The sequence below is a fragment of the Bos indicus genome, chromosome 12 (assembly GCF_029378745.1).
Source record: "Bos indicus isolate NIAB-ARS_2022 breed Sahiwal x Tharparkar chromosome 12, NIAB-ARS_B.indTharparkar_mat_pri_1.0, whole genome shotgun sequence".
In the NCBI taxonomy this organism is placed as follows: Eukaryota; Metazoa; Chordata; class Mammalia; order Artiodactyla; family Bovidae; genus Bos; species Bos indicus.
In genome coordinates this window covers 30,317,456-30,328,654 of record NC_091771.1, presented here as the reverse complement: position 1 = coordinate 30,328,654, position 11,199 = coordinate 30,317,456, and the positions used below count along the sequence as shown (strand labels likewise).

At 46.7% G+C, this 11,199-nt stretch overlaps 1 protein-coding gene across 7 annotated transcripts in view; it reads right to left on the bottom strand.

The window, feature by feature from the left end:
- KATNAL1 (katanin catalytic subunit A1 like 1) overlaps nt 1–3,867 on the bottom strand; it is a 59,151-nt gene extending 55,284 nt beyond the window's left edge. For 2 of the 7 annotated variants that reach the window (XM_070800217.1, XM_070800222.1), the window contains exon 1: nt 3–2,803. The gene's annotated coding sequence lies outside the window, so the exon portion shown is untranslated. The other 5 variants (XM_070800218.1, XM_070800219.1, XM_070800214.1 and 2 more) reach the window with 5 other exon arrangements.
- Between the last annotated feature and the right edge of the window lie 7,332 nt (nt 3,868–11,199).

The following is an 11,199-nucleotide window of genomic DNA, read 5'->3' as shown; positions in this document are numbered from 1 at the left end:
ACTTTGCCAACAAAGGTCCATCTAGCAGAGGCTATGGTTTTTCCAGTAGTCATGTATGGATGTGAAAGTTGGACTGTGAAGAAAGCTGAGCACCGAAGAATTGATGCTTTTGAACTGTGGTGTTGGAGAAGACTCTTGAGAGTCCCTTGGACTGCAAGGAGATCCAATCAGTCCATCCTAAAGGAGATCGATCCTGGGTGTTCACTGGAAGGACTGATGTTGAAGCTGAAACTCCAATACTTTGGCCACCTGATGAGAACAGCTGACTCATCTGAAAAGATCCTGATGCTGGGAAAGATTGAAGGCTGGAGGAGAAGGGGACGACAGAGGATGAGATGGTTGGATGGCATCACCAACTCAATGGACATGAGTTTGAGTAAACTCCGGGAGTTGGTGATGGACAGGGAGGCCTGGTGTGCTGCAGTCCATGGGGTCACAAAGAGTTGGACAAGACTGAGCGACTGAACTGAACTGAATAACCAGCTTATTCTCAGAACCCAAAATTGCTTCAGATGTCACTATAATTTTTATATTAATTTTTAAGTTAATTCTTTTGTCTCCACAGTAATGGTTTTTAAGTAGGAAAGCAAATATTTTCAAATTAATTTTTAATGTGAGTGAAAGTTGCTCAGTCGTGTCCAGCTCTTTGCAACCCCATGGACTATACAGTCCATAGAATTCTCCAGGCCGGAATACTGGACTGGGTAGCCATTCCCTTCTCCAGGGGATCTTCCAAACCCAGGTCTCCCACACTGTAGGTGGATTCTTTACCAGCTGAGACACCAGGGAAGCCCAAGAATACTGGAGTGGGTAGCTTATCCCTTTTCCAGTGGATCTTCCCCACCCAGGAGTTAAACCAGGGTCTCCTGCATTGTGGGCCGATTCTTTACCAGCTGAGCTACCAGGGAATCTACCTAACTCAGTTATAATATTTACATGTGAGGTTTAAGAAAAAAGTTCTGCTTTAAACTATTTTTATCTTTCTAAAATACAAACCTGTTAAGGCCACTGCATATGTGCTCAGTAGCTAAGTCATGTTAGACTTTTTGCAATCCCATGGACTGTAGCCTGCCAGGCTCCTCTGTCCATGGGATTTCCCAGGCCAGAATACAGGAGTGGGTTGCCATTTTCCTCCTCCAGGGGATCTTCCTGACCCAGGGATTGAACTTGAGTCTCCTGCATTGCAGGTGGGTTCTTAACCACTGAGCCACCTGGGAAGCCCAATAAGGCCACTACTCCACTGGAAATTCTTCAATGGTGACCCCATGTTGAAGAAAAATTCTAAATTCTTTATCATGGTACCAAGTACTTTTGAGATCTGGTCTCTCCACTACACTGCAAGTATTCTGGGTTTCAGTCATCAGAACAGTCAAGGATTCCCCAAACACAAAACACTCAAATCTCTCCTTTGCTTTTGCTATGCCATTTGCCTAGAACGGCTTTCCTCAGCCTCACTCCAATAAAAGCTGAATAAACTTTCCTAGCACAAGTCAAATGTCACATCATTCTGGAGATTTCTCTTAATCTCCTTAGACAGAGTCACAATCCTCCCCAAGGGTACAAAGGATGCCATCAGTGGTTGAGATCACCATTTAGATGAGTTAGATCCACTTCGGTTGAAATTCCAGGCTCACACCTTACTCAGCTATGACCTTATTCAGCTATGGGCAAGGTCTCTGAGGCTGTTTCCTCATGTCTAAATAACAGGAGCTACTTCATAGGATTGTTGTGAGGATAAAATAAGGGGCTGCATGCAAAATATGTCTCCCATAGAGTAAGTATTCAATACATGTTATTGTGATATAATATCCCTATAATGTATTCCCACTCTGGGCTCGCAGCAACTTGCACCCATCTCTCCACACTATTGTGATGACATGACTGTGTGCCCATGTAGGACACAGATTATCTTCTATCAGCTCTTAATTCCCACCACCTGGCATATTGCCTTGTGCATAATAGATCCTTAACAAATACTGAATGAATGAATAAATAAATCCTAAATGAATAAATATTTCAAATTCCTTGTGTATAAGGCCTTGATTTTTTTCCCCAGTGGTCTTATTAAACTTACTTTTTTATCTCCTCCTACAAAACTGCTTCTTTAAATAAAGTTTACAGTGACCAAAGAGAAAATGAATCTTATAGTGAGAGAAAATTAATTTTATAGTGACCTTGTCTTCTTGTTTAGAAACATACACACACAAAATAAGCCCATACTGCACCAATAATTTTCCAACACACCACTGTAAAATACCAGATTTCTAGGATGGTTATCTATTGAAAAAATTTTAAAGGGGTTACTAGGGAGGTTTTCTAAATCTGTATCAGCTTCTTTACCTCCAGGGCCTGGGCAAACTTTAGGGACTAAAATGTATTTCAGAGCATTAAAAAAGGAAAGAACAGAGTGCTTTTCATTCTGAAAAATGGTCCTAAGAAATTTTTAAAAACATTGTAATAATAGAAGAAAATAATTACTACTACCCACTGAGAAAAATTTGGTTTAAAAAGACAACCCCGTACTTAAACGAAAATTAGTAATTTAAAGTACAAACAATCTTTAAAATGGCATCAAAATATGTGTAGGTAGTGTTCAGGCTAGTAGGCTGAGGTGAAGGAGTGCTCACTTTGTAATCCTGACCCTCAATAAATAAAATGCAAAACGGAAAAAATATCAGATACTACTATACAACAGCATGGTACCTTTTATCTACTTCCACACTTGACCTTTAAACATTAATGCCCTTTGAGTAATTATTAACCATTGGGTTTCATTAATGCAAACACCTCTGAACTACTTCAGAATAAATCTGATCAAGTACCTAGCAATAAAGGAGCGAATCAGGAAAAGGAGAAAAATCGGTTAAAATATAGTTTTTCGGGTCGCCCATCAAAAGTGTGCCATACATACGGTTCTGCACCAAGAGGCAGCAATTAGGGAGGGTGAGAGGCGCCGAAGGCCCGAGGCCCCGCAGCCCCGAAGGCGACTCCTCCCCGACTCTACGCGGGGCGGTGGCCGGGCCGGGGTGGAGACAGCGCTGCAGCCGGGGCGGGACAAATTGGCAGGGCGGAACGCCCGAGTCTCACCTCCACTTCCCCTTTAGCTCTCAGAACCCCATTCAGCGACCACCCCAGAATCCCCTCACCACAGACAGAGTCTCCCTGTTTCCCCTGGCCGGCTCAAAGTTTATCGGTCTTTTTCAGCTGTCGGGGCCGCCGGGCTTTGTAGTTCGCCCGTCCGGGCCGAGCCACCAAGGCCGCAAGCCCGAGGAGCCGCTGAACTACAATCCCCATAAAGCCCTGCGCGCCCACCGCTCGCGCTCTCTCTCTCACCCTTTCTCGCGCAGCACGCAGTCTCCTCCGCCGCGCATGGCCCCAGCGTCTCCGGCAGCGGGAGCTGGGGTGTGGCTGTCCACCCAAGCATCCCACCACCGGCTCTCTCGCTGGCCCCCGTTCCCCCTCGGATTCATTACCTAGGTGTCGCAGGTCGGCCGACCGTTTTTGCCGCGGTCCAGGTGGGGTGGGGGTGGGGCACAGGCCGCCGCCGCCGCCGCCGCCGCCGCTGAGTCCGTTAGTTCGCGACGTGCGTGAAGAGGCGGCGGCGGCGCCGGCGGCGGCCGGTTGCCATGACAGCCGTGGGCCGCGCGGTGGGGCTGGGGGGAGCGCGAGGATTCGGAGTCGGCTCGGGGAGGAGCCTGGGCAGCGGCAGGAGCTGCGGAGACAGGGTGGCGCGAGGGTGCGCCGGGGAGTGGAGGGAGACAGCGACACTGAGGAGGACGGATGACGAGCTGAGCTCCGGGGCCGCCGACGAGTCCTGCGCTGCAGTGTCCAACCCCCGTGCCAGGACGCGAGTCCGCTCTCTCCTGAGAGAGATGCGGGTGGCGTCAGAGGAAGGAGCGGCGCCGGCTCTGGAAAGGTCGCCGGTCCAGCCCCTCCCCCGCCGCCCATCCAGGCAGCCTCCTCTGGCCCGGCCGTCTGGTGTGTTTGAAACCTAAAAGCCACCTCTGGGGCTTCTTCACCAGTAAAAACCAAATCTGCACCCTTTCACACCTCCTTTCTGCCATTTTCTGAGAGATAAAACGAGTCATTTAGTAAAATATAATGCACACGGCCTTTACAATTATTCAGAAGGCTTGGGAATTTGTTAAGTGGCGTTGATTTCAATTGACAGCTGGTCTCTAATAACCCTTGAATAATCGGTATGGGGGAGAAGGAAATGGCAACCCACTCCAGTATTCTTGCCTGGGGAGTCCCGTGGACAGGGGAGCCTGGTGGGCTGCTGTCCAGGGGTCGCACAGAGTCGGACACGACTGAAGCGACTTCGCATGCATGCATGCATGCTTTGGAGAAGGAAATGGCAACCCACTCCAGTATTCTTGCCTGGAGAATCCCAGGGACAGAGGAGCCTGGTGGGCTGCCATCTATGGGGTCGCACAGAGTCGGACACGACTGACGCGACTTAGCAGCAGCAGCAGCAATCAGTGTGGACTGATCGTGACCCGCCTCAGAGATGTAGTGAGGTTAAGAGCAACAACTTCTAAAGCCCAATTCACTGATAACCAGGGGCAGGTGAATCGTCTTGATGCTCAACGTTTTCGTCTGCAAAATGGAGGTAATAGCTTCCTCACAGGACTTTTGAGAAATAAAAGCTTTGATAACTAATGAGGCATCCTAAAATGCTGGGATTTAAACATAATTTTTAAATATTAGTTTTTTGATCCGTGGTGATCAGAGCCAGAAGGGTGGGAGCCTGGAGGAAAGGGTATAGATTGCCTGAAGAGAGAATTTTTCTGTGATGGAAAAGTTCTGTATCTTACTTAGAATTTGGGTTAGGAGGGTTCTCTGGTAGCTCAGCTGGTAAAGAATCCACCTGCAATGCAGGCGACCCTGGTTAGATTCCTGGGTCGGGAAGATACCCTGGAGAAAAGAAGGGCCACCACTCCAGTATTCTGGCCTGGAGAATCCGCATGGACAGAGGAGCCTGGTGGGCTACAGTCCACGGGGTCCCTAAGAATCTGACATGACTGAGCAACTTTCACTTTAGGAGGGTATATGCATTTGTCAAAACCCATGAAGTGCTACCTTTAGATCTGTACGTTTCACTCTTAAGTAAATTTACCTCAAAAAGGAACGTTGAAAATGTTAGCTATTGTTAGTAGGGCTGTTGTTGTTAAGTCTTTTTAAGTCGTATCTGACTCTTTATGACCCCATGGACTACAGCACCCCAGCCTCCTCTGTCCTCCAACATCTCCCAGAGTTTCCTCAAATTTATGTCCTCCAAGTCGGTGATGCCATCCAACCATCTTATCCTCTGTCGCCCCCTTCTCTTGCCCTCAATCCCAGCATCAGGGTCTTTTCCAATGAGTCAGCCCTTCGCATCAGGTGGCCAAAGTATTGGAGCTTCAGCATCAGTCCTTCCAGTGAGCTGTAGACGCTAATAGAGACCATATACATACTCTAGCTCCAGTTGCCAGAAATGTAGATGAGGAAAATGAGGCCTACAGATTGAAGTAAATGGAGGAGGAAGTAGGGATTACTGGCCCTGTTGTTTTCTAGTAATAAATGTCTCTTCAGAAATCATGATTGAAAATAGCAAGCTGCCATGTATATCATCCAGTTTTCAGTTGGGGTCACCTTGTCCACAGAGGTTTTGTGGAAATTGACTCAAGTCCTTTTTCCAACTCCTGCAGAAGGCCAGGGTTCTCTCCAAGGTCACATGTTCCCTGGGGGCTTACAGTTTCAGGGTCAATTGTGGCTCTGAGCTCTAGTTTTCTCTGAACAGTTAGACTCCCTCATATCCCACCTCCTACAATGCCTTTCTCTCCTGCTGCCACACGATGTGGAAAGCAGACTCTTTGCTTTGGTTGTTTGTATAGCAGAGTCTTCTGAAGGTTTGGAGCAACTGAAGTGTTTTAAGTGAAGGATACACTCTCCTTATTTAGTACTCTTACTTATCTCTGTCTCCGAGTCTATACTTAGTGCCACCTTCCATTCCTAAACTGTTTATCAAAGTATGTTCCTATACCTAGAAAGTACATTGCCAAGAGAAACTGTAGTGCCAGCTATTAAAATAATAGTCTTCACCCCAAAATATATCTGGGTATTCTATTTGATTCAACCCACAGTATAGTTACTCAGTAAGTATTAAGCAGCTTATGCGCATGACACGTTCAGGCTACCTACAGAGTGGGGTCAGTTATGAAAACTATTTAGTATAAGTGAGAACGGGGTTGCCAGTAGCTGAATCTGATGTCTAGGAGGGAAAAAAGAAACCAAAGTCTACAAGATCACAGCTTCTATTGTGCAGGAGAAATGACAGCATTCAAACGAGAAAATCTAGAACAAAACCTGATTGTGTAACGAGCACAGAAGCAACACCCAGACCTGTCACCTCTAGCAATTTGGTCACAACTGTGCATATACAGTAAGGCTATAAATAGACTCTCCTTTTCTCCTGGGGAAGCTGATACTGCTCGGCTCCCAGCTGAACACATGTTTAGTTGGGGTGACAGGTTCACCTAATCCATCGATCCCTCATCTGGTTTCCCTCGTTTGCAGTTACTCGCAATTGCAAGGCAGCTGGCTGGGGTCTCAGTGCAGCCCACAACCATGAACAGATCTCCAAACACGAGGTCCCGTGCGTAACCCCTCCTTGTTTTCTTGAGTCAGGATCCCAGAGCCTCTGCTCAGAAGGACAGGCCCCTTGAGGAGCGTGGATGACAGCAGCGAAAGGGAACAGCTGCTTTGCAGGGAGCTGAAGGAGGGCAGTTACGCACAGGAAGACCACGAGCCACTGAAGCACAGCCTTAAAAAACCTAAGTTGCTCTGGACGGCTGGGAACCCGTGGGGACTGGGTGTTTCCACTCAGTGCTTTCTACCAGTTCAAGTGATAGTTAAACACACCAAGGAAACTCAAAAGATTTATCCACTGAGAGAGACAATATGATCAAGAGCCATTATCCGCATCAAAGAGACTTCATGAGAATTCCCTGGTGGTCCAGTGGTTAGGGCTTGGCAATTTCTATGTGGGGCCTGGGGTTCAGTCCCTGGTCAGGGAACTAAGATCTCACAAGCTGTGCAGCAGCCCCCCCGCCCAAAAAAGAGAAGAGAGACGAAATGCTTCTAACGTGAACCAGAGTTTTCCCTCAGTCCTCAGTTCCTTGGGCTCAGCAGCCTTTGACTTTGCTGACCTCCTTCCTACATGCTCCTTGACCTTGGTTCTCTGCAAAGCATCGTCACTGAGTTCCTAACTATGTCTTCTATCTGCTTCTTAAACGTGGGCACAGTTTCCAACATTCAGTTCACAGACCCTCTCCACGTGCAAGGCTTCATCTTGGCCCTGGCCAGCGAGGGAATTTCTGACTCCCAGGTTTCGGCACCACACCAGACATGCAAGGACTCATCTTGTTGCTCCTCGTGTTCTCTTCATCTGGGATGCTCCCTTCCTTCCCTAAACTCTGCCTGTTCCGTCAAAAATAACTCAGGCCTTGACAAGAAGCCTTTCCAGATCATTCCTGCTCACAATCCTATACTACCCAGTATTACTACCCTATGTCATCCACTTGACATCTAACCAGGCTGCCTAGTGGCTGATCAAGTATTGATTACTCATTGGCTTTTGTCTTTTCTCCTTACTAAATTCCAAGCTCCTCTGATGTGCATTTCTAGATATTCCCCCAAAACATCTTTATAATATCTTTTGCGTTAAAGGACAGAATATCTTTGACTGGTGGTCCTTAGCTTTTCTCCTTAGTGAAACCTCCTCTCTGGGGCCAGCTCCTTGGCACCTCTCCTTAAAGTCGCTGGCCCTTCACTGTTCTGATCTCCAGCCCCCGCGGCAATTATAATGTATGGGTTATCCCAGTGTTCCTTTTTAGTTTTTTAGGCCCTCCAACTTCTGTTCAACCAGTTCCCTATGTTAAATTCTCTCTGTCAAAATACTTACTCTAGTTTCTTTTTTTCCTGACTGGTGGACCCTGACCAATACGGATAGTGAATTAACACGTATTTCCTACTGTGAATGTCAGTGAGAAAGGGTCAAGAACACTGCCTTAGAGGAGTGGGGTTCTTAAATAAACATGCAGCTGCCTTGCGTGCCAAGGGGCCACTCCTGACAGGTAGAGGCGCTCTGCGTTTCAGGTCTGCAAAGAGCAAAGACCCAGCTCCCTGTAGCAGTGGTCTCTGTGGGGCCCCTGCCCGCACCTGGCCCTGGGTCTCACTGCCCACGAGCCTGCAGTGTTCTCCCAGCACTTGGTCCGAGCCCCAAGCTTCATCTGGAATTTCACCTCCCTTAGAATGTGGAAACCCAGCCTGTCACTTGTTAACCTTCACTATTTCTCGTTGGCAAGTGGGAGGAGGCGAAAAGTTAGTGATCAAAAAAGCCAGGAAGTGGTACCAGAGTCCTCGTAAAGTGAACTGGAATTTGGTTAAGTGGAGGGAAAGGATTAAAAAGATTTTCAGGGTGGCAATTCTGCCTCTCTGATGTTGCCTTTTCTTGAAGGTAATGGGAAGAGATAATAACCCAGGAAAGGAAATGAGGCACCCATACCTGAGCTCGTGCCTTATCCACGCACCATGAGGCTTTGCGCTGTTTTATTCATATACTTCTGCGTCAGTGCTTTCGTTAGAAGTGAGACTATTTTGAAAGCCCAGAACCATTTTAGGCCAGCCTCACTTATTCCTAATGAAAAGAACTGCTCCCCACTTTAGGGATTCGAAAAGATTTCTTCTGAATGCCAAAATAAACACAAAACCTCTTGGCAGCAGCCTATGGGAATTCTCCTTGCTTGTGAGTCTGTATTTCTTTATGTTAATTTACAAATATGAACAGAAAACCCAGGATTCGAGGTTGTTAAGTGGATTTGTAACACTCTGGAGGGTTGCCGGTGGGGAACTCAATGAATGAACACAGTCCCCTGTGACAGCTGAGCCCTGGCATTTCATTGAGCTCCACAGGAAGTCGTCGTGAATACGCTGCAAGATGCTAATACGTTAGCAGCAACGCTTCTTCCCCCTTCTCTGTTGGAGGACCTTATGTTTAGTAGAGGGATCCATAACAGAATAGGCTGTACTCAAAAATGCTGGCAAGAGTTACTTGGTTTGTGACAAGCAGGATATCTTCTAGTGAACTGAAAAGCACGTCACCTTCTGATTCAGTCACCGAAGCATGTTACAATGTAGGTGGTGTGTCGCAGAGGAAAAGCAGCTTGTGATCAGGTTTTCTATTCTGAGAAGCCAGTGCTCTGCCAAGCAACCCCAAGCGGGAAACGTTTCAAGTCTGAATGAAAAACAGAGCAGTACAGCTGGGACCCCCATTTCCCGTTCCCATTGTACAAAGATACGAGCCACTCTAGAGGGACCCTCCCGTCCCCAGAATCCTTCCCCCCACCACCCCGCTCCCCACCCCAGCCCCCACCCTCCCGCTGATTTTTCTGTGTCCCTTTCTACTTTGACTACAGAATGCAGAGTGATGGGGTTGGGGGAGGGGAGAGCAAATTCCATTTCCTTTTTGGCTCTTGTTTCTCTGCTACATTTTAGGTCGTCTCTGTGATTTATGTGCATAAGTGATACATCATAAATATTGGCTGCATGAATCACTCCTAAATGGCTCACTACTCAAGCAGACTGTTCATCATCCGATCTCTCCTTGGTATTCTCTGCTTTATTCACCAGGCTGCCTCCTTCCTGTCTCCAACCTCACCTCAAATTTCCAGAAAACCCTCACAGACAGCTGTAATAAAGAATTCTAGAAGCCCTTATTCAACCTCATCTCCGTCCCTTTCCCCCCAGCTCACCGGTTACTTGTTCTCACTATCTGAAAGTGAAGTTAGAATGACATGAAGTAGAATGCCAATTGCAATGGGGTCCCCAGCCTGTGGGGTCTAATGCCTGATGATCTGAGGTGGAGTTGATGTAATAACCATAGAAATAAATTGCACAATAAATGTGATGCACTTGAATCATCCCAAAGCCATTCCCCCCCCTCCTGGTCCATGGAAATACTGTGTTCCACGGAACCAGTCTCTGGTGCCAAAAGGGTTGGGGATGGCTGGATTGCCTAAGTTTTGTAAAGTGTCTTCCATCTTGATCTGTGCCAAGCTGATAAGCATTTCAGCTGTGCTTTGTTTAACATGTAAAACATTCATGAAAATTATAAAGTTGCACAACAACACCTGTACCCGCCACATCCTGATTTTGATTACTTTTTCAGACGCATGTTTTTTCCCACTACTATATATACCTCTATTATAAGCATTCTATAATATTGTTTTACATGTTTTCAAGCTTTATATAAATGTCACATACTATGCTTTCTCAAGATTGCCTTTTTCTGTTCAACACTGTATTTCTGAGGTTTATACATGTTTATAAATGTGATGTTGCATGCATGCTAAGTCGCTTCAGTCGTGTCTAACACTTTTGACCCTATGGACTAGAGCCTGCCAGGCTCCTCTGTCCATGGGATTCTCCAGGCAAGAATACTGGAGTGGGTTGCCATGCCCTCCTCCAGGGGATCTTCCCAACCCAGGGCTTGAACCCACATCTCTTAAGTCTCCTGCATTGGCAGGTAGATTCTTTACCACTAGTGCCACCTGGGAAGCCCAAATGTAAAGTGAGCTCATTTTAATTGCTATAACAATATGATACAGTTCTTCTATTTCCTATCAATGAATGTTTATATCGATGTCTTAGTGCTTTTAGGCTGGTAACAAAAAACCATAGACTGGATGGCTTATCAACATCAGAAATGTATTTCTCACAGTTCTGCAAGCAAGGAGCAGCAGATTCGGTGTGAGATTCCTAGTCATGGACAACTGTCTTCTTCTTGTGTCCTCATGTGGCAGAAAGGGAGAGGGAGCCCTCTGGGGTCTTTTTCAAAAAGAACACTAATCCCATTCACGAAGGGTCCACCCTAATGACCTAATCGCCTCCCAAAGGCCCCACCTCTAAACACATACTGTTACATTGGGGGTTAGGATTTCAGCACATGACCTGGGCAGGTGGGATAGAAATATTCATGTCATTGTATAATAACTTCACTTTCAGATATTGAGAACAGGTAACTGGTAAGCTAGGGGGAAAGGGACAGAGATGAGGGTGAATAAGGGATTTTAGAAATCTTTATTACAGCTGTCTATAATAAAGCCTATAGCAGTCCATGTGGACCCTCCAGAATTCATGTCCTACTCAAATGTCAAC